We start from the raw sequence: 22385 nt of genomic DNA, 5'->3' as shown, positions 1-22385 counted from the left end.
GAGCAGAGGGGCAGGATCACCTCCTTCGACCTGCTGGTCACGCTCCTTTTGATGCAGCCCAGGATACGGTTGGCTTTCTGGGCTGCGAGTGCGCACTGCTGGCTCATGTTCATTTTCTCATCGACCAGCACCCCCAAGTCCTTCTCGGCAGGGCTGCTCTGAATCTCTTCTTTGCCCAGCCTGTAGCTGTGCCTGGGGTTGCTCCGACCCAGGTGTAGGACCTTGCACTTGTCGTGGTTGAACTTCATAAGGTTGGCATCAGCCCACCTCACAAGCATGTCAAGGTCCCTCTGGATGGCATCCCTTCCCTCCAGCATATCAACTGGACCACGCAGCTTGGTGTCATCGGCAAACTTGCTGAGGGTGCACTCAATCCCACTGTCCATGTCAGCGACGAAGATGTTAAACAAGACCCCTCCCAACACCGATCCCTGAGGGACACCACTCGTTACGGGTCTTCCAGCCGGACATCAAGCCATTGACCACAACTCTTTGTGTGCGGCCATCCAGCCAGTTCTTTAGCCACAGAGTGGTCCATCCATCACATGGATGTCTCTCCAGTTTAGAGAGAAGGATGTCATGCAGGACAGTGTCAAATGCTTTGCACAAGTCCAGGTAGATGACATCAACTGCTTTACCCCTGTCCATCAGTTCTGTAGCCCCATCATAGAAGGCCACCAAATTGGTCAGGCAGGATTTCCCCTTAGTGAAGCCATGCTGGCTGTCACCAAGCACCTTGTTGTTTTTCATGTGCCTTAGCATGCCTTCCAGGAGAATGTGCTCCAAGATTTTACCAGGCACAGAGGTGAGACTGACTGGTCTGTAATTCCCCAGGTCTTCCATTTTCCCCTTCTTGAAAATGGGGGTTATATTTCCCTTTTTCCAGTCATTGGGAACTTCACCTGACTGCCATGGTTTTTCAAATACGATGGCCAGTGGCTTAGCAACTTCATTCGCCAGCTCCTTCAGGACCCGCGGATGGATTCCATCAGGTCCCACGGACTTGTGCACATTCAGATTTTTAAGACGGTCTCGAACCAGATCCTCTCCTACAGTGGGCCCAAGGTCTTCAGTCTCACAGTCCCTGCATCTACCTTCTAAGACTTGGGTGGTGCAGTCAGAGCCCTTGCCAGTGAAGACCGAGGCAAAGAAGTCATTCAGAACCTCAGCCTTCTCCAAATCCTGTGTAGCCAGTTCTCCAGGGGGCCTATGTTGTCCCTAGTCTGTTTTTTGTTTGCTACGTACCTGTAGAATCCCTTCCTGTTATCCTTAACATCCCTGGCTAGGATACTGCATATATATACTGCATTGTACTTTGGATTTGGAAGGTTTTGTCCTCACCCTTAGGCCAGCAAATACCAAGTCTTGTCTAGACTGTCTCTTTGAAATCTCAAGTTTTTATATCTATCTTTTTTACTGTAATTACAGAATAGGAGCTACCCCTGACCTTGATGAGTCTCTTAACAACTACAAAGACTGCCAGCTACTCTTTCACTTAAATATTTCAGTACAAGTCTCTGCTTCAGATTTTAAATTGCAAGTCTGAGGCTTTTTTGTGTTTGTACATAAAGCTTTTCTTGTCATCTGTGCTTCCCATGACCCAGGTCCATTATCTACATTAGAGGATATTTATATTCTTCCTGCATTGCAAATTTAACTTAAAAAATGAAATTTAAAGTTAGCATTTTGGTTACTGACATCACCAAAAATAAAGACTTTCTGCAACTGTAATACTGCTGTTAACAATATACAAGCCAGAAAGTCATGTAGCTATCCTCCTTTAATAAATTATTACCTCTACATTCTGGATGTTCACAGGAAGCAAAGTCTCTTGAGTAGATAAGGCCTTATCTGACTGAACATGAGTGCCCAGTTAGTCTTATTTTATTACAAGGTTGTCAACAGCAAATTTTCTAAAACACCAACTAAACCAGCAATATCAAAATACACACATTTTCAGTCCCCATTATAATGACGTTTTAGAAGTTGTGGCACAAGCACATGCATTCATGAAGTTCACACTACACGTTTTGCTTTGTCCCTGAAATGTTACATAAAAAAATGTCTATAACTTCAATAAACAAGACATGCATTCTGACAAAGGAAAGCATTTGCTACTAAACATTAAATAAAACCAAAAGCCCCAACCAACTTATAACTGAATAATTAAACAGTAACTATATGGAAGGTAGCTCCAGATTTCAATACTTTCAGTGCAGCAAAGGATGTGGGCTTCTGCTGCCAGTTCTACCAAGACAAGAATGGAGACTTAAGGAAGACTTACAGGTGTTAAAACTGCGAACATAAGATTAAGTACATAATTTCATATTCATCACTGCAAGTCAGTTAAATCTTCACACCTATTAGCTGCTGTATACACCCCAAAGCTATTTAGAAATACTTGCTTTTCTTTGAACATTTGAATTTACTCTCCTGAAAGAGCAAAGGAAAAAAAAAACCTAATTCCACAGAATAACCCATTCAAGTTATCAAATTATGCATTTTCCATATTCTATACATCATTTATAAGACCACTCTAAGGCTATATATTGTCAGGTTTTTTTCATGCTCGTCAGCCACTAACTACTAGATTTTCAGCTACTATAATGACAATTTATAATTTATTCTGCAGATAACAGAATCTTCCTGATACAACATAATACACTTATTTCTTGTGGTACTGAAAAGACGTGCTATAACCTCACTGCGTTTTACAACCAAAAAGCTTCATTTCCTAGTTTTCATTCCTCATCTAGATGATGTAGGTCCCTTCCAAATGAAATACTCTAGTGTTACATAGCTTTACCAGTAACTACTCCCTGGTTAAAACATATAGTTAAAACATATATAAAAGATACTCTAGTATATGTGTAATGATGGACTCAATCAGTTTATCTGGTAACCAAGCTCTTGCCAAGAATTATTTTCTGCTTAAACACCTTTTTCTATGCACCTTCAGGTATCTAGGTATCTTTATCAGTATTAAGAAAATAAAGATATGTAAAGCATTACTCAGAAATTTACAGAAAAATCAGACAATAGAAGTAACTGAAAATTACTGTATGTGTATTGACACACTGGCACAGACTATGGATGTTCCAACACTGAAGCCCCAAGACTTGCCCTCCTTTCAGTTTGACCTACAGATTTATTAATGAGACTCCACAGCACAAGAAGTGGGCAAACTGTGAATCCACCTACCGTCAGCATAAAGTTGTGACCGACTTTGCCAAATGATGTTCTGGTTTACCCTTTTGTACAGAGGTCAACTATATGCATGCCTGCATTCCAATCACCTATCAACTGTTACTTACAGAAGAGTTTTGTAGTTGGTTGGTTTGTTTTTAGAACACTGGCAACCATAACGTTTTGCTAAGTGTTGCAATATGTTCAGATGTGTAGATTTTGCAGGAGGGTAAATGGCACTCCAGATGGCATCACTGCAGATCTTCAGAGATGGAGAAATTGTTCAGTAATGTCAGAGACTGACTTTCCAGAGAAAGTGCCTGTATTTTGAAGAGCAGTTCTGTGCTTCTGGACTTGCATCATAACTCCATGCTCATATCTTATCTTAGTGCTTGTTCACTGTGGCGCAATAAGGACAATCTCCAAGGACTTGGATATTCCATAACCTTCTAGCAGAGATTATGAATACCTAGAAGACTATCCTCATTGACAGATGAAGGAATGGGTGTGTAGCCATGCACCCAAAAGCCTGCTGAATGACAGATGTGAAAACAGGGTAAGATCCTACTGGGAAAGATGTTTCTCTACCAGTCGTTACCAGGCTTCTATGCCTACGTTCAGATTGTGTGCTCTAAAGGGATCCTCCCTCAACACTGAGATCGTTTTAAGTCAGTTTTGAGAATTTCCTGTAAAGCCTCCTAAGACTTAGGAGAACCAGCTGGTAAAAAGGTATCAAGCATGCAGCACTACACCTAGGAAAATCCACAAAGGCTACATAAGAATTTTTTCCACTTCCTTGATCAACCAGATTGTGAGAATACAGAAGTAGCTTGGAAGCACTTTCATCACCACTTTCACTTCCAGAATGCAGCCTGTTCTGTTTGTTTCCGTAAGCCATTCCCTGTTTACATATTTGTGTTTATGCTTACTTTAGTAAATGCACTGGTTTATATTTAACAAGAAAACATTCTTATCTCCCCGTTGATTTAACTCCACGGTCATACACTGTCCCCATTGACAAAGCAGTCAACAAGCTTAAGGGGGTAAAAATGTGTTGAACTGTCTGTAATATATTTCCTTGCAGTACAGTCCCAATTAAGAGATTCCAAAATAATGTTTCCAGCATTAGGCAAATCCCACTTTTCCCCCCTATAATCTACACAATTCAGCAATGATGTATGCTTCCAGAGGAAAAGAAAGTAAAAAGGCTATTGTCTTACATACTTGCAGTAAGACTGTATAACACAGATTTTAAAGCAGTGCTTTTTTGTGTGGCCTTTTACAAATTGTTCTCTTTCCTTTGAGACAGGGTGAGGGACAACTCTGAATAGATGAAAATGTTTCATATGTAAAAAGAGTAATTACAGCCCAAATTACAGCTGTCTCGTAAATAGTACTGTATGTTGGGGAAATGTGATTAAAGGCACCAACTTCCACAACTATCTAATTTTACGTCACATACAATTGCTGTGACTGCACTGACAAACTGAAAAAGAAAGTGGTGTTGCTTAAAGAAGAATCAAGTGAGAGCAAACAGCAGAGGGGGACAAAATAATAGGACAGGCAGGGTAAAATTTGTGTTTGTGTCATCTCCCTGTTATTAAGAAAACCCAGGAACATTTAGTGGAACTGAAAGGCAATGTATTTAAATGCAGAATTAACTAGAACAAATTATCACAGCTTTCAATGAGGGCAAGAGCTTAGCAGGATTTTGAAGAGATTAAGCATTTATGTAGCTAATGAAATCATTCAAGGTTTAAGCCAAATACTAATGGTGGTAAGGAAGCAATATCTCTTAATGCAAATTAGTCAATGAGTGTCTATGACAGGATTTCTTGTACCTTCCACTTAGCAGATCCAACTAAATGCAGAAAGCAGAGGACGTTCCTAGACTTGATACAATAAAGAAGTTACTTTTTAATACATTTTCACTGTAACAGATGTATATTTGATCCTGCTAAGCACTTTATATGCTGTATGCTTTTCTTAGGCACAGAAGTGAAAATATGACCATTTACTGAATTGAAGAATTGCTTTGAAAACAGACATTCCCGAACACACCCATGTTTTTTGCCCCAAAATAAAGTATTTACACAAGAGTACTGCATGTTGTTCCTATTTCACACAGCCAAACTGATGTAATACTATATGCATAAGGAATAAACTGTTTACCAGAAATTCGGTCCCCTCTCTGTAACACTCTTTCTCTCCTAGATACAAAATACTGTGGTTTTAACAGAATCTCTTTCTTCCTCTGCCCCATGCACTTTCTGTAGAGCTCTTTTGAGGAAAGAGTTGCTGGGATTTGCATAAATCAGCTTGAAAAACTCTCCTGGAACTGCATTATTATATGTTTATTTCCATACAGAGGTTCGACTATCAGAGCAAATCATACACTGTGTATTTAGCTAGCAATTAAGGATTTTATTTTTTCCTCTCTGTAAAGCAAATAAGTACTTTGCAAGAATTTAAATGAACTTAAACCAGATTGTTTCAGTAATCTCCCACCTCATTTACACTTACTATTTATTATGCAATTTTTACTTCTTATGTCCTCTAAATATCAACCTAATTTTCATCCAGTGTTTTTGATCCATAAGGTATTAAAGATACAAGTCAAGAAAACCAGAACTACAAAAAATATACATAAATAAAGCATGCACGTAATAAGTAGTAGTGAATGAAGCACAATCCACCTTATTTAAAAACCATCGACAGGAATTACGATAAAAATTACACTCTACTGGATTACCTTCTATAGCCAGCACCAGCAAGTTATCAATTACAGTGTTAAATTGTGAGTCAAGACTAATTTCACAAGTTCTGGGTTTTTTCTTAATTGGATGCTAAAAAATAAACTCAAACTTACTTAAGTTAGAATAAACATCCACTAGCTCTTGTGGCAGATTCAGCAGCTTTAATGTATTTCTTTACTAAAACTCTTCATCCTTCATTGTTGAAACCACAAATTATTATTTCTTCTGTTTGGAAATTGTGCTTTACATTTCTTTTTAAAATACATGCTCTTTGAAGAACTCTTTCTTTTTAGTGTCCTATAAACCAGAACATGCCAATTACTTTGATATGTAACTTCAAAGCCCAATTACAGAGGAAAATCATATAGGTAAATAGCACTGTGTGCTCCAAGGCATTAATCCATCCTATTTTGCAATTCTTAAAACCTGATATTCAATTTCTATTATTTAAATTTTATTTTTAACTATTTTCAGTGGATGATAGTTGATATTTGATTGTTGCAACAACAGTTAAAAATGTATTGTCTTTAAAATTATGTGCATCACACACTTCTATAGGAAATAAGTGCCTTATAGAAGCTGTGTCCAAGTAAAATTTGTGGTATAGTCACATGAAATGCTCTACAACTATGTACTTTTGTGCATAGCTCAGTATTACCTCAAATCACTTTATCATAGTATAAGAGATGGTATTAAATCCATCAAGTACTAAATCCATTTGATTCAAAGTATATCATATGAAGTAAAAGGAAATAATAATTGTTTACATCTTCCTCAAAGGATTCTACTCACTAAATTCTGAAAAAGGACACCAAGAAAAGAACAGCAGCAGAGTCTGCCCAGGAGGACACATCCTGTGACAAATCATCTTGGGAAACAGTCTTTTGCTAGTCTTCTGGTTTCAGAGAAATGGAACAGAAATCTTCAAATGTGCATTTAAACATTAAAATCTAAGGAACTTGTAAAATTAAATTAACTTGGTAGCGTTAGCTTTACAGTTGGACTTAATGTCCTTAAAGGTCTCGCTTCTATTCTATGATGCCAAGACCTCCACTATTCTGCAATTCACTTTCCATGATCCTACTCAAATTAACAATCACAGTAAAAAATGGAGGTCTGTTTTCACATCAGCTCTAAGGCATAAAAAGACACAAAGAGGACTTACAAACAATAAATACCCACTGAAGTTGTTATAGTATGTACTACTGGACACTGTAGAATATCATTATTCTGAAAATTTAAAATCTCATCACCCTGCTTTTATAACAACCAAACCTCCTCCAGACTTTCATGAACACTATAGGAACACTTTCTATTTATTTTATATTACTTTCAATTTCTCCAGAGGAGCTGAGAACAGTATTGTAAGTTAGCCAACACAATTCTTTCTCATATGAGTAGCCATTGCAACACTTAAAACATGTCCTATCAAAATGCAAAGATGATAGAATTGAAAACACAAAATTAAAACTATTTGTTGGCAGATAGAAAAAGTACCAACTAACAGTGCTGCAGGTATAGATACCAAAACTGCTTCCTCATATGCTAGCTCGGATCAAGCCAGTTTTCTCAGCTCAAGATGCAGCACAGTGTTGATGCAGCTGAATCATTTCCAAAGCCCTTGTAAGTCAGACGCATCATCTTCATACAGCATTGCACTTTGAACTAATAAACACTGTTGGATGCAAGATGGTGCTTTGCAGATCAAAGACTTGAGAGTCCTAAACTCAGAGTTCATCTTTTTAAACTGATACAAAAATGACATCTAGTAAATAAATAAAAAACCACCACCAAAACAAACAAAACCAACATACAAACCAGCAAAATAACTACTCCAAATTATAGTCACAGTATCCGAGAGGAACATCTGTATCACATGAAGGGTTCTCACATGTGGTGTCAACACTTTCTCATTTCACCAGCTCTAAATCTTCCCTGAGCACCTGGAAAGAGAAGCTGTCTACTTTGCATCAAAGCACTTGAAAAGTTCCCTCTGATGGCAGATTTTGAACTAACTGGAGAACAGTAATACAGCAGTATAAGAAAAGGTTGTTGTCAAGACAGAAAACATCAAGATGTAAGTCTGGACAAGTGAATTACAGCTCAAAGAAGAGAAAGATCAAAACTAAAATATAAAGGCAGGGATGTCAGGTTCTGGTTACACAGGTAAAGCAACATTTTTCTTCATTACAACACTAGTGTTTTTCTGCCACCTACTGATACATTTCAGCTACCTCTTTTACCTGGCAATTTCCTCATAAGATATTCAACAAATGAGTAGGTGACTCAGCTAGCGGCTGCTTCTGGCATCTGCACATGCAATCATGCTTTTCTTTGGAATTATTAGAACGTTTTAAATCTGCATCTACTCAAGCATCCAATGAAAAGCCCTGTGGACAGCTGCCACTGATAGTGCAGCATCTATGTGGGTACATACGCTTACAAGAATGGTCTAAAATAATTTCATGATGCCTATAATAACTAGAAACAGTTACTCAGGAAATGATTTTTCAAAAGGTCACCATGCTACAAAGGTTTTGAGAATTGATAAACAGATACCTCATATTATCAATATATTTTCTGTCAGTTGTTTACACATTATCAATACTTGTGTGAGTTATTTATACCACTCGTTATCACAGACCTTATTTCTGTTTGAGTTCATTGTATGATTTGGGAATCTACGCAATCTTTTTTCTGGCCCTAAGGGAATAATAAAGAAAACCACAAAAACTGGCAGGGAACTACAGAAAATCTCTACAAAATAGACCTCAGAAGCTAATAACTCATAGAATAAACTCATCCTCTACATGGAAGAGTTTAAGAATCAATAATTTCATTGCTAATCTTGGCATAAAGACAGACTGCTATGAAAAAAATTGTTTTAAAAATCCTTATTAATTTAAATAGAAAGCTTCAGAAGAGTTGCAATAAAAATTGACACAATTTGCATTCTAGACAGACTGAAGAAAGTCAATTTAACATTATAAATACAGACAGTGTTACTGATAGCCTATCACTGTCTGCATAACAGGAACGTATTTAGTATGTAGTCCTAAAGAAGGAGATACGGGCATACCAGGAAACAATTACAGGAAGTTGAATCTTGATAAATTTAAACTGGATGCACATGACAGAAATAAAACATTCTGAATAACTAATTATTAGGGCAACTCTTCTAGGGGTGGAATATTTCATCATGATATCAAATTCTTTAAATGACTAACTGAAAGAGGAGCTATAAGACTTCTTAATGAAGGAAAAGACAGAAGTTCTTATTAGTTGGCTTGTCGAAGAAAGTCAAGCCAGAATTTCAACTGCAAAATTATTTCAGAGCAATGTCAGGTTTCTTCATAAATTTCTAATTGCAACTGAAAAGTTCAATATTTAAAGAGAACATAATTTTTTCCCCAAACCAGAAACAGTTTAAATGGAACAATGTCCATACTTCTTTAGTGCCACTGCCTTTGCTAACTCTTGCGTAATCTCTCATGATAAATTGTGGCAGCTCAGCACAAGGGCTCACAATGTCTCACGAGATATACAGTCCTGTCCATAAGGAATGTGTGAACAGTCTTCTAGTCTACAAAAATCAGCATGGTAGATGATTATCTAATAAGAATGTTACTTTTCAATTACATTGTAAAGTTTTTCCCCAGAGCTTCCATTTAAGGACACCAAAGGGGGAAATAGTTTGTTTAAAGTATTATAGTATCTAGCCTTAATACCTGTGAGTAAAATTTTGCAAGTTATAATAAATTTCTTATTGGATTTGGATCAGATAATTTGTACTGGTAACTAACATATGTAAGATGCTACTAATTTCAGTTAATCCAAATCTGTTCAAAGTAGGAAATAAAGAAGGCAGCACTGAAGTTGATAGTGAACTAAATTCCTTGCTATAAAAACATATAAAAGAACATGAAAACTGAATTCAGAAAATATTAAAAAAGTCAGAGATTAAAGTCAATATAATTTGTCACATATAAGTTAAAACAAAGACTAAATACTAAATTCCTGAAATATTTAATGTGGTATCCCTCTAGAAACAGAGCTACTTCAAAATAAGAGAAGTTAAACCACTTAAAGTTGTAAACTGCAACAGCTGGAAGCATTTATACTGTTAATACCTTCTTCAGTAACAGTTAAATTCTTCTTGCAGCTGTTCAAGACAAAAGTATTTTGGAATGGTTGGTTCCTTGGATCCTGCATGCTGAGAGAGAATGCAAGAGCAAGGCTGATTTCAAGAAATTATTTTTTTTTTCTTAACCTTTATGGTCTCTGCATAAATTTCCTCAAGGCTCTGACAATAAATCTGACTGCCACCAATAGATTAACCTAGTTTGTGGCTAATTTGAGAAGAAATTATTTATCAGGCCAAAACTGGTTGTAAACAAATCCATATTATTTTACTGGAGTGAATTTTTGGAAGTAAAATAATTATGTTAATGCTCATCCTACTTCCTCTGTTGTACTTTAAAATATGCATACATTTTTTTTTCTGCATAAATAAAATAATCTAACAAATTACCAACTGCTATTTTCTAGTACAGTAAATTAAAGGGTTGTTTTTTTTTTTTTTTTTTGCAAAATAATTTGACTTAATTTTTCTCTTTTCACTGGATTATCACATACCTACTATCCCTGTTAAAAGTTACTAGATGGGCCAGATGTATGGAGCACAAGTAGATGAGCCATACCGGATATGCAGCAGAAATTCAACACACAACCCACACATCAGAATTACAGCCTGAATTCTCTAGCCTTAATCTATGCACATGCAATAACCCTAATCGGTCCAGAACATCCCAGAGTTACTGAGTATGGACAAGATTTCTCTGCATCTTGGAAAAGACAAGACTTTTATTCCAGTTACAGAAGCGATCTTCACATAACTGCAGCAAAAGATACAAGTTTCTCTATTTGGTTTTATTATTCTGGTACAAAACCTAATCTCAGGCAACAGTTCTGCACTGGGCTTTCAAATAACTATAACTACTTAATTTTCTTCCCATTATTTCCTTTTATCTACTAAACTTTTTTAAAAAACATGATTAGCCTTAACTCAGTCTTCATTATTTGTAATCATGTAGCCAAAAGAACTTGCATGAAAAATATTATCTACAAGTACCTAGTTTCCTAACACAGTGCAGACAATATGTATTTTCTTTAGAAAACATGTCATCATGTGCTATCAGAATCTGCTAAACATTAACATAATCAATTCCATCATACATGAATACCATCATACACAGATACTCAGAATATTTGGGATCAAGCTCAACTGCTTTAACCCATTCAGTAAGTTTGTGTGTTAGTGAGCCATCAAATTCCAGTAGCTATTTCTGTATTTATATTTCCTGGCACATTAAAATAAAACCACCTAGCATTAATTGCAGAACAGCTAAAGGAGTAAATGTTTATTGCATCAGAAATTTTTAATAACCTATACCCTTTTTAGAATGCATTTCCAATTCTGACAGATGACTCAAGTTATCTGATTTAACATTATAGCTATTAAAAGAACCATCAACTAAGATGCACTAAGAAACCCTAAACCATCATAGAACTATTTCCCACAGTTCTGAACTTAAAATCCTAACAGATGAGAATCCTGACAAACCTTAAAAATATACAATTCATTACCACCTGCATCAAGCAGAATTTATCAGCTGAGAAACACGTGCTACAGGAAAGCACTTCCTTCATCAGCTGCCCCGATAAAGCATGCAGGAGTTTGCTTGACATCAAAAGATGTAGTTCAACTTTTTAATTTAGAAAGAAAAGTACATCTAGGTCAAAATTCACTGACAGAAGACAAAAAGCCATTCAATGAAATTGTGTGTGTATATGTATATATTTTATAAAAATATATGTGAAAGGTTGCTCTCTTTCCCCTCCAAATGAAGCAAAACTTTAATTTTAATTGAACATAGCAACTACATGGCTTTCAAGCAAAATCTCTAGTTGACTACCTCATAGACATAGCGATTCACCTGCATTTTAACATCTGAATGGCGAATAAGCATGTGCTTAAGTATTTTCTTGAAAGAGGATGATTTCTTGAATTTCCAGTTAATGGAGGGGGAAAACTTGATTTCCTAAAACCTCCAAAACCCACATAATTAACAAACAAATACTTAAGAACAGGTAGAACTCAGCATTGGCAGCCTGTCAGAGTTTAGAGGACTTTTTGGGGGGGGAGGAGGGGAAAGGCATCTCCCGCCATGTCTTCTTTCAGGATAAGAAGAGTGTCATTCAGAACCTAATCCAGACTTCACCTGCTTCTTTTAAGCTGTTGCCTACTATAGCTGTAACAAAAGTTACTACAGAAACGATACAGTCATGGACTTGGACACTTCTACTACAGAGCATGTTCCTTTCACTTCCAATAGTTTTCTTAAAAACTTTAAGAAAAATAAATTAGCAATTTCCACAGCTCTTACAGGTCTCCATAAGAATCCCTAGAGGAAAAAGCAGAGCCTTAACTAACAGACTCCTACAGAATTCTAAGAGGCAAGGGAATAAACTTTGATTGTAATCAGTTATAAAAAACTTTGAAACAACTCATAGATGCAAGCTTTCAGCAAAAGCCTGTGCTTCAGGAGAACCCCAGGCCATTAAGTCGAACACCTTATTAGCATAAGCAAGTATGTCATACAAACCGTTTCATCAAATTGCTCTAAAACCTTGCTCTGACAAGGTTTAAAGCTCACAAGTCATGTGTGTGAACTTGGAACATATTCACGGACATTTGTTCTTGCACCAATGCTGCCTTTTAATCTAAATCAGTCTTTCCTTGTCTGGGTTTCTCTTCCTGTTTCACTTAAATAAAGCAACTATGGAAGAGCTGCATAGTTGTTCCCCCATCACATGTCTAGGAGAATGTGCTTCAACAAGCTATGCTAAAGGTGGGAAGGAGAAGCTGTAGCCACCTTCAGCCTCCTCAGTAAATCCCTCTTGACCACAACTGCTCCCTGGTCTTAGTTTCTGCTCAGAAGAGATGTCTGTTCTCACAACCAGCAATTCCATGCATTCTGGTACACCAGTTCTCTTCTGTGCTCACCTTTCTTGAACACAGGCAATTAGAATTGTACACATTATTCCAGACAGGTTCTCAAATGGTGTGTCTCTCTCATAATGGGAGAGAAAAGGGGAAATGGGCAGCAGGGGAAGTGGGATGCTGTTTTTCTGTTTGGCTCATAAGTTTGTAAGAGGTAATTCAAAGAAGGCTCCACACACCTTAGAAATGAATCCATCAAGTCTTTCCAGGCTACAAAACAATCCAAAACTGAAGTGATTTGGATCACTTAATGTGATTCCATTGGATACTTACGAAAGTGTAGCCACTGAACTGTTTCAATGCAAAAGAGCAGAAAGGTGTACCCATACAGCATTAGCCACTTTGGCATTACAGTTCTTTGACCTCTAAACTCTAAGTCACTGGCTAGAACACAGTTACATTTTGCAGATATATACCCCTCCTTTTTTAAGCACGAGTTTTTAATGGCTGCAAATGTACATTTTCATAACTAACTTACGAAAAGATCTGCACCATTATGTATGAGTGCCATTACACAGCAGATTTTTCTCACTAATGATTTTAGCTTACTTTCAGATAACTGAGGGGAAAAAAAATTACTGAAGTTTCAAATTACTTTAAAATATGCAGGCTTATTATTAACTTCACTAAGTGTGTTTCTATGTGATAACAATCTATCCATTTAGTGACAGTTGTTTTATGGGCTAATTTTTATCTAAATCTTAGTAAATTTAATGTATGATTTATGATTACTGATACTGTACATGACATTTTTTACCAAACTATGATTTCTTAATAAATTTAATGAACTTTATCAACCAGGTTTGTAATTTAGGGTTTTTTTTCTTTTTTAAGTAAGATTTGCATCAGTGGAACTAATCACACTCCTGTCATTCAGTTATTGATAAAATCTCTTGTGTTTTCAATGCTTCAGGGTTGATGTCAGCCTCCCTACAAACAACAGCACTTCTCTGAAACTTGAAGGGAGTTAGAACAGAACCATGCATGGCCAAGGTACCAATAATGAAAGTAGATTAGGTAACTGTATCTTTAGATTCAGATCAATCTGGTACCCAAATACTGAATATCTGACAAGTATCAAGTATCACTTCACAAACTAACTGTAAAGAAGACACTGATGGAGACATGCTTTCCATTTCAGGTTTTTGGTTTTGTTTTGTTTGTTTGTTTGGGCTTTTTTATAAAACACAGTTTCTGAACTTTGTTTCTTCTCCTCTGTTCACATCTGTTGTGGTAGAAAAAGGGCAGAACAAACTAACAACTACAAGAAAGTACAGGAATGTTTTGCCATCATATTTCGTTTTGCCCACAAATTTGCCTAATCACAGAATCAGAATCACATAAGCCACACACTTTTGGATGTTTCTGGAATGGATCCAAACATTCCTTTTGCTATTAATTCATCATTTGGACATATTAACCCCTTCTGTAATAGAAGTTATAGCTAAAGCTAACTTACACAGGGATTTACTTCCTTCTTATTAAACTACAACATGATACCGTACACTGACTTTAAAGAGTACCTAAACCAGCGTTTTCCTAAATTATTTGTTAATCCATATGATTTATAAAGATTCTCCAGCCTGTAGTATGTAATAACAATAAAGTACACACCAACTCAAGAATAAGTGCTGCTCTGAAGGATCTTGGACTACCCAAGAGCCCTTACATTAGATAATTACTTTGTATACTACCACAATTTAATTCCAGAGAAAGTAAAGATACATAAAAATAGACAAGAAAGTAAATTGTAATAGTCCTGTTTACCAATACAGAAAAAAAATGAGGCATAAATCCTAAACTGGGGAGTTCCTTTCCAGTTATTCTGTACTCAAGCATGTGGTTTAGAATCCACAGGAGCTAGAGAGGAAGTGAGAGGAAGAGGTTTAGTCAGGAAACAAAAACAAATAGCAGCAGGATGGATGAAGAGTCTCTGAGCAGTGGGGAAGAAAGCCAACTAGAAATTGCTGAAGACTGAATTTACAAGTAGAAGCCTAGAAGTAAAGAAGTCATGAAATTTTTTAAAAGCTTTTCTGAACTACTGTTTATTACTGGTCTCAGCTTTCAGGGGGGTACTTGGCAAGTATCTGTATATAACTTAACTGGTTAAAAGCACACAGTTGCTACAGGGGGCACTCTAATCCTTGACTTGCTCTAATAGTAGAGGAATTGTGAAAAGAGCGATTGTGTGTGAACATGCTCTTGGAAAAACTAAAATGAGGTCACAATGAAGCTACATGAAGCTATAGCAGGTCCAGGACATCTAGTTGTCTTAGTAAGTTCCACAAACTTACTTCAACTACTGACACAATTCAAGTGAGTAACCATTCATAGACTTTTTTTTCATTGTGTATTTAACAGTCTACCTATATACATATACAAGTTTCCTTACTGATCTCAGTAAAATAAATATTTATAGATCGTAAGGGAAACTTGTTCTTCCAGATGTTACAGTCAGAGTGGTATCATTAAGTATACAGCAATGTACAGAAATGCCACTCTAAATGCACATCATGTATGTGAGATCAGATTTTCCAGTTAACAGCAGTGCCATTTGCGTCTTATGACACAGCATTAATGGGTAGAGTAGCTGCAAATCATAAAAACCATAATGGGTCAGACTACAGGTCTATCTAGGCACTATATGATCTCCAAATACATCTCCAGAGCAAGTATACACTTGAAGTACTCTTTCAGCATTAGGTAGTCCGTGTTTTGCATACCTGTTAAAAGTTAGTATCTTTATCTGCAATAGTTCATAACAAATATCTATTAGTTTATCCAGTCACCTTTTGAACCTGTACAAATTTGGGGCTGTTCAGCCTGGAGAAGAGAGTTTTCCGTCTCTGAGATAGTTTTAACTTATTGCTCAATGCTCATAGTTTGCTCAGCAATAAGGACTCATACACCATCTGGAGCTAGGAAGACTGCTGTTGAGTGAACACGAGGAACTAAATTCAGAAACCTCTACCTTAAACCATGGGAATAGCCACCGAGTTCAATGGAACTATTCAATGTAAGCATGTAAAAATAAAAGTTAACAGACTTCTAGCTGACTGGTAAAGTTTCGCTGCACAATAGCAGGAAATATGTAAATAAGTATTTTTATTGTACCACCTTCCTGTAGGTTCTGATTTACAAGTTCTTCTATTTGTTGCCTACCAATATACTCAATGTCTTCAGTAACCTATGAAAGACAAACCAGGAAAAGCTTTCAATGTTTTAAATAAAATGTAAACCCCATTTAATTTTTTCCTACACGTTTAATGTTTGACGAACTGCTGACACATTTTTATAAATGAATGTGAATAACATAAAACTTAATATTTATATGTATGTAAACTAAAATGTCCGATGTTCCTTATATTTGAAATTTAACATTGTTACCTTCCAAATGGATTATTTTCTGACACAAAAATGACGAGTGTGAAAAGGTCATGGCATAGTTCCTAGCCTACGATTCTTGACAACCAAAGAAATTTGTAGTGAAAAGTCCCTATCGTGCAATTTGCTCCCTCTGGTGGTTACAGCTTAAATTTGTGTTTCAGAGGGGTGGAGAAAGGCGTTACCAAATTGAGACTAGTGCTTTTCTTGGTTCATAATACTGGAAGAGAGATTGATATCCTGCAAAATAGTGTAAAGAACCTATCACATTCAAACCAGTATTTAACATCACATTCATCAGCAATATTAGGAAGCATCACACTGTACCATTAAAAATGGAACACACTTATTGCTCAGAGGGCTGTTTTAATTGTTTTCTGGATATCAGTTACCATTTCAAGATATTTGGTTTACAGCACAGCTGTCCTTGATTTTTCTTCAATCTAACAACATGAAACTACATCCCCCCAAAATGCACAAATATTTCTTTGAAAAAATCTAAGCCAAATCACTGGACGCAAGTTTTGCCTTTTCAAAAGGGAATCTGCTCTCGTCAGCTAGACTAATACAAATCCACACTACTTACATTCAAAACTGAAACAAGAGCTATTACAGACTTCTATCTGCAATACTATTAACAGAATGTTGTACTTTTCAATTTTCATTTACATCTCAAAGACTTCTTTGATTAAAAAAAGAATAAAGTCTCCACAACTTCAAAGAATTATTCACTTAAAAACATAAATGCCCATCTGATGTTTAGTAATCATACAGGAGATCAAAAAAGTGAAGTTATGCTAAAAAAAAAAAAAAAAGGAAAAAAAGGAACAAGTATGAATTATTGGTTTGTACTGAAGGCCAAGAGGAATAATCCGATATGAAAAGCATCAGAAGCGGTATATGGAAAGCATAATTGTAAGTTTCACAAATTAGGCATCTCAAAACTGCTATACAAAGGCACTTACTGTACGATAGGAGTGAAGAAACAGAGCAAAGAACAAACTCAGAGTATTTGCTTAAAATATTTAATGTACTTTTTTCATGATCCACATTAAATAATACAGTATCAAGTAGATGTCGAAAAATATTAACAAATAATGAGAACCAACATTACAACAGCTATTTCACTGTAAATCATGATCTAAATTTTCAGAACATGCTTCTAGTACTGACAACCATTCTGTCATCCACTTATGACAACTCAGAGTACTGTGCAGAAGCACATGGGAATAATTAAGCAAACAAATCAGCACTACCCAAAGGACTTTCAAGGACAAAGAAACAAAAAATAAATTGGCTTAAGTGAGGAGGATGATGAGCTGTTTTTTAAATCAGCATTACTTGCACTTCTTTCACTAAGGAGATAGTCTATTTTGAAACATCTAGTTGGAAAAGAATTTGGCATTAGCTGTGAAGGACATATTCTATTTAACCCATGCTGCTATCGGACAGTACACTCAAACGACAGCAAAGGAAAGCTCAAGCTTTGGGAATGCACTATAATTTCAAAGTACATTTACTGCTACTAACAGAAAACTGTCTAAATAGGGTTGAGCGAAAATTAGAACTTGAACTTAAGAGAATCCCTTCTGACTTACAAACAAAAAGAATTACTGCATAGACAAGCGCCTTTTACTTCTTTTTTGACTCAAAGTATAAAATCTCAAAACTATCTATATCTACGGGTAATGGAACAAAACAGATGAAAGAACAGTTCTGTTAAAACTAACAAACCAAAAGAAATGCATATTCTTCAAGCCATGTACACTCACACAAGATACTTTTTAATAACAAAGCTGCACTATGCAGGGAGTGTACATCATACCTACAAAAATCATAAGCTTGTTCCTGTTATAACTTTCAATATTAATATAAATCAATTCAGTTGAGCAACCTGAGATATAAAGGGACCGATACTGAAAAAACAATGTTTTCCTCATGCCCCACTGCAGGCATTTATGAAACAAACCTAAAAGTTAATTCAACACAACAGAATTCAGCAACCATTTCTCCAAAATCACAGTAATCAGGTCTTCAAAGTTTAGACTAAAACTATTCTTGTCTAAAATAATGCAATTTTACAAATTTACAAACACAGAATATATTACTCTAACCAAAATATGACTCGAATTCAAAAGAATCAGAAATTTCATATTAACGTTTAAATGAAGCTTGTTCAAACAAGACTCCAACAACCTTAACTTTGAAGAAAAAGTAACTTTAAAATGGTCCAAAGCATATTTTCTTACAAAATAGATTTTTTAACTTCAGTTCCTTAGAGGATGCTTGTGTTAACATGAATAAATGCACTCAATTGAGAGTTGAGCAATATTATTGTTTTAGTAAATAATATTTAAAGCCAAATTTAAATTATGAGACTACCACCAGATATTTTTTTTTTCCCCTCCAGATGTTTTACAACTATTAGAGTGCATCACTGGTTGTTTGTACTGTTTACGTAACTCTTGCCATTCATACTGACACAAAATAAGGCATTCCAAAACTACATACAAGAATCACAGCATCTGAATTACCTGAGAAATGAGAATGAGGTATTTTTGCCTTTCAATACAGCAACATTCAGTTATACTATATTAAAAGGTAACATTAACGAGGCGCCTTTTTATAACTGTCTTTCTGCCCCACCCCCCGTCTTTATCCTTTCTGGCTAATTAGTGTTATAGAGATGCATTGTATGTTTACTGTGTATATAATACACATCACTAGTAGAAGAAAATTAAGTTGATACCAATTTGCTATAACACACAAGGTAACAGCTCTGAAGTCCCTGACATCAGTGCATTGACATTCCACTTAAAACTGTGGCGCTGAGGAGTCCTGATTATTGCCTGCTTTTCCTTGTTTGCAGTGGCTGAATAACTGCTAATTACCTGTTTGCCTGCTGTGCATTCTCTAACTTGATGTGACAACTTCTGGAAGTATCCTACACAAAATATTTGAAAGAAACAGAAACAAGAAAACTAGAGTCTTCTTTGTTAGAAATAACATACCAGACCAAATATATCAACCTTCTTACTCCAGGGCTGTAAAAATTAGTTTACTTAAATCTTACTGTAGGTTCTAGAACTTTCTCCTCTAATGTTGGCTTTGTAATTTATAGGCAATGAAGTGATTTGCATTTACTATATTGCACCTTGCTTAGAAGGATCTAATTGGCAAGCCTTAAGAGGACACTAAACAACTGATATTTTGCCATTTCAAGTATTAGGTTTCAGAATGAATACTTCATCATTAAGTGCAAGAATTCAGCTATTCTTCAAAGATGAAGTGTTACATGAATTTCAGGAGTTTATGGCTGTCTCATAACAAGAGCACCTTACGATTCCACAGTATTATTTTGAACAATTGTAAGTTACACTGGTCTTTGGCTTTCCCTCAGATTAAAACATGTTAGGACCACAGGATATACGTTTTCTTTATTGAAAACATAGAATGTTTTTTCTTTTTTCCACTTCTGGAAGTGAAAAAGACAGCACTGCACCATCCTTGCATAAACTCTTGAAAATACTGCTATGAAGCACTAATGGCTACGTCAACGGCTAAAATATGAGTAGCTTTCACAACACTCACTCACAAACCTGCATTTTACTACTCTCAGACTGTAAATAAGTTATAAGTTCTACATTCAAAAAAAAAAAAAAAAGAAAAGAAAACCTCCTGTACTCCTATTGATTAGCTTTCACAATAAACTTTTCCACAATTGTGTTGTGGTAAGCATGCAAATCATCATAGTTATCTCTAAGAAACAAATGCTTTAGAGAACTCAATAGCTATCCAAATAATTAAAAGATGCAATGCCAATTTAATTTTCTAAATTATTCTTAGCAGATACAAATTCAATAACTGTTTTCGGGGGTTTTTTGCCATGCAATTACACACAAACGTTTTCACAGAAGCAGTTAAATTCATTTTCTTACATCACACTTTTCTCTAAAGCAGAAAAGGGACCCTATGGCCCACTCTGCTATACTGAACACTTCAGAGTGCTCGTGAGCCAACTGCTACATCGCAAAACAGTACTGCAAAAAGCCAAGTGATAAAATACCAAAGAAAAGCTGTCAAAATAATTCTCTCAAAACAAACTGCACAGGAATGTTCACACAGCACTTCAGCAAAGAGAATGGACATGACTGCTCTCACAGAATACTTACTGTATGCACAGTTGTTTGGTTATGCTAATAATCCTCACTGAAAGCATGATCAAGTACTGAAGAATTGTTTTCCTGTGCGCATCAAATTGATTTAGTTAAGACCAGAAACTTTACACAGAACTATACCACAATCTTTCATCTTCAAATTGAGTTTTGGGAGAGGCTGTTACTCTTTGTTTTAAAGGACATCAGACTATTTCATTCTTATGCATAGAAAAAGATTACTACTTCTTTCTCAACCAGAACTCTCAGCTCTAAAGCATTAACCAGAGACCTAGTTAATCATTCCACCGATTTAGTGAAATCAGTTATGGAATGTTTCTTACACAATTAGGCAAAAAAACAGAAAGTGAGGATTCCTGGCAAAACAGAACACTTATGGAACTCATATTTGCTATGTATTTTTCTAGTTTGTACTTTAGAGCAGTATGAATAAAAAGACAGACAAAATCTGGCATTAAAAAAATTACTTTAATAATTTTGTCTGATGACTTTTCATTTTATTTCTCATAAGGATCCATTTGTTTGAAGTGTCTGCATTAAAAAACAAGTTGCAACATGTATACTAGAAAAAAAGTACATTCAATTCAGCAAACAGAAAGTTATACAAACATTGCTTTAAAGTGTGCAATAAAACAGCGAAAGAAGCAATAAGACACTAATGCATACTCAGGAATTATAGTTAAGTTTTCCCCTCCAGTATATTAACTCAAAAACAAACAAACAAATCTGAACACACACACACACACACACACAAAAAGAACCAAACAAAAACCCCAAAACCCCAAAATCTGTATTACTCCAGATTTAGAAATGTTAAAAGTTTACTATCTTGACAAACAGAAGTCCTGTTTCTCTACTACCAGCACAATAATTTCAGACTAAACTGCAGCTCTGTCATAGATAATCAGACTTATAAATTATGTGGCAAGGAATGTCTAGTCTAAAATTTAACACTGGCAGCTTCTCTCTCATATAAATAAGCAAATATGAAATCCAAAAGGGCTGTTATTTCACAGCATTTGTACCTTAATACACCGTGAACTATCAACTACTTACATTCTTTCAAGACAAACATTTTAAGGAGTTTCAGAAACGACTTAAAGGCCAGCCTGAAAATGAAAATTAAAACTAGTAATAGAGACTGCACATTAATACCAGTGACCCAGCTCTAGTTCACCGATCACCTCTTCTTCAACCCCACCTGCCTTCCACTCTAAAAAGAAGTGAACATGTCCTCTCATCTATGCACGTTCTGAACACAAGACGTGAACAGGACAGTGCTGCAAGACAGATGCAGCACGCACGGCACAGGGGAGCAATCTACAGGCAGATCGAATCAAAAAAACCCCGAACACAGTAAAAAAGAGTCGGAAGTAACCCCGAGCACGAGTCGAAACCTTTTCCGATAGATGTGAACGAGGCCGTCTTTGTAAGACGAGGCCAACATACCCTCCCGATCCGCCCGCTCCGTGCGGTTCCCCCTCAAACCTCCACAGCCCCTCCGAGCTTCCGGCAACTGCTCACTCAGAGGCTCCACCGGGCCGCCAAGCTCTACTTCCAGAGCAGCACCTGGCACAAAGCCTCCCACCAAGAAAAAACACAGCCACCTCTACCTCCCACCCAACGATGACCCCAAATGGAGCCAAAACCCCGACACCAAACCCCGACACCAAACCCCGACACCAAACCCCGACACAACCACACCCCAACAACCGCCCACCCGCCCCGGCCAGCCGCTGCGCGCGGACCCCAGCCCCGCCCACCCCGCCCCGCCCCGCCCCCGTGGGCACGCATGCGCCTTGAGGTTGGTACCGCCCCCTT

The 22385-nt window shown here is 36.5% G+C and overlaps 1 long non-coding RNA gene across 1 annotated transcript; it reads right to left on the bottom strand.

The window, feature by feature from the left end:
* Nucleotides 1-17439: 17439 nt before the first annotated feature.
* On the bottom strand, nt 17440-22256 carry LOC136011274 (uncharacterized). The gene is made up of 3 exons (XR_010611311.1): nt 21621-22256; nt 20562-20633; nt 17440-19333 (listed from the first exon to the last, which is right to left on the bottom strand). It is a non-coding gene; the product is annotated as an uncharacterized LOC136011274 (long non-coding RNA).
* Between the last annotated feature and the right edge of the window lie 129 nt (nt 22257-22385).

Source organism: Lathamus discolor, chromosome 3 (genome assembly GCF_037157495.1).
Source record: "Lathamus discolor isolate bLatDis1 chromosome 3, bLatDis1.hap1, whole genome shotgun sequence".
Lineage (NCBI taxonomy): Eukaryota > Metazoa > Chordata > Aves > Psittaciformes > Psittacidae > Lathamus > Lathamus discolor.
The sequence above is the reverse complement of the archived record's forward strand: the minus strand, read 5'-3'. Positions and strand labels throughout refer to the sequence as shown.